We start from the raw sequence: 2,286 nt of genomic DNA, 5'->3' as shown, positions 1-2,286 counted from the left end.
CTTAGTCAAAAATTTTTAAAAATTAGTTGTTTCTTACAAGTCAAGTCAAATTTTCAATTTTAAAAATCTTATCTTTTCAAAATCTTTTTCAAAAAATTATATCTTTTTCATTTTTTTCTATTTTTCGAAAACTTCAAAAATCTTTTTTCAAATTATTTTCAAAACCTTTTTCTTATCTTTATATCATATTTTCGAAAATTAGCTAACAATTAATGTGATTGATTAAAAAATTTGAAGTTTGTTACTTTCTTGTTAAGAAAGGTTCAATCTTTAAATTCTAGAATCTTATCTTGTAGTCTCTTGTTAGTTAAGTCATTTTAAAAATTAAATCTTTTTCAAAATGCCTTTTTCTAAAAAAAAAATCCTATCTTTTTTATCTTATCTTTTTCAAAATTTGATTTCAAAATATCTTATCTAACCTCTTATCTTCTTATCTTTTCAAATTTGATTTTAATATCTTTTTCAACTAACTCTTTGACTTTTTGTTTGTTTCTTATCTTTTTCAAAACCACCTAACTACTTTTCCCTCTCTAATTTTCGAAAATATCTCACCCTTTTTCAAAAATTCTTTTTAATTAACTAATTGTTTCATGTGTTAATTTTAATTACATCTTATCTTTAATTTTCAAAAATTACTAACCTATTTTCAAAATTATTTTCGAAATTCTCCCTCTCTTTTCTTATTCTATTTAATTATTTATTTACTAACACTTCTCTTCACCCCCCTATCCTTACTCTTTATACAGACTATTCATTCTTCTTCATTCTTTTCCCCTCTCTTTTTTCTACTAACACAAAGGAATCTCTATACTGTGACATAGAGGATTCCTCTTCTTTTCTTGTTTTCTTCTCTTTCATATGAGCAGGAACAGGGAAAAAGGTACTCTTGTTGAAATTGATCCTGAACCTGAAAGGACTCTGAAAAGGAAACTAAGAGAAACTAAATTACAACAATCTAAAAACAACCTTTCAGAAATTTTCGAACAAGAGAAGGAGATGGTAGCCGAAAATAATAATAATGCAAGGAGAATGCTTGGTGACTTCACAAAGCCAACATCCAAATTTGATGGAAGAAGCATCTCCATTCCTGCCATTGGAGCCAATAACTTTGAGCTGAAACCTCAGCTAGTTGCCTTAATGCAACAAAACTGCAAGTTTTATGGACTTCCATCTGAAGATCCTTATCAGTTTTTAACTGAGTTCTTGCAGATCTGTGAGACTGTAAAGACAAATGGAGTTGATCCTGAAGTCTACAGACTCATGCTTTTCCCTTTTGCAGTAAGAGACAGAGCTAGAATATGGTTGGATTCACAAGCTAAGGACAGCCTGGACTCATGGGATAAGCTGGTCACGGCCTTTTTGGATAAATTCTTTCCTCCTCAAAAGCTGAGCAAGCTGAGAGTGGATGTTCAAACCTTCAAACAAAAAGATGGTGAATTCCTCTATGAAGCTTGGGAAAGATACAAGCAGCTGACTGGTGAGCGGATAATTTGTACGCTTTTTGGCATTGTTTTTAGTATGTTTTTAGTATGTTCTAGTTAGTTTTTAGTATATTTTTATTAGTTTTTAGTTAAAATTCACTTTTCTGGACTTTACTATGAGTTTGTGTGTTTTTCTGTGATTTCAGATATTTTCTGGTTGAAATTGAGGGACTTGAGCAAAAATCTGATTCAGAGACTAAAAAGGACTGCAGATGCTGTTGGATTCTGACCTCCCTGCACTCGAAGTAGCTTTGCTGGAGCTACAGAAATCCAATTGGCACGATCTCAACGGCGTTGGAAAGTAGACATCCTGGGCTTTCCAGCAATATATAATAGTCCATACTTTGCCCGCGATTTGATGGCCCAAACCGGCATTCCAAATCAGCTCAAGAATACCCGGCGTTAAATGCCGGAACTGGCACAAGAATGGGAGTTAAACGCCCAAACTGGCACCAAAGCTGGCGTTTAACTCCAAGAAGAGTCTCTGCACGAAAATGCTTCAATGCTCAGCCCAAGCACACACCAAGTGGGCCCGGAAGTGGATTTTTATGTCATTTACTCATCTCTGTAAAACCTACGCTACTAGTTCTCTATAAGTAGGACCTTTTACTATTGTATTTTCATCTTGGTAGCTATCTTTAGTGTTATGCTATCTTAGATCATGGAGGCTGGCCTCACAGCCATGCCTAGACCTTGTTCTTATGTATTTTCAATGGTGGAGTTTCTACACACCATAGATTAAGGTGTGGAGCTCTGCTGTACCTCGAGTATTAATGCAATTACTATTGTTCTTCTATTCAATTCG

Source organism: Arachis duranensis, chromosome 10, assembly GCF_000817695.3.
Source record: "Arachis duranensis cultivar V14167 chromosome 10, aradu.V14167.gnm2.J7QH, whole genome shotgun sequence".
Taxonomy (NCBI): Eukaryota; Viridiplantae; Streptophyta; class Magnoliopsida; order Fabales; family Fabaceae; genus Arachis; species Arachis duranensis.
The sequence above is the reverse complement of the archived record's forward strand: the minus strand, read 5'-3'. Positions refer to the sequence as shown.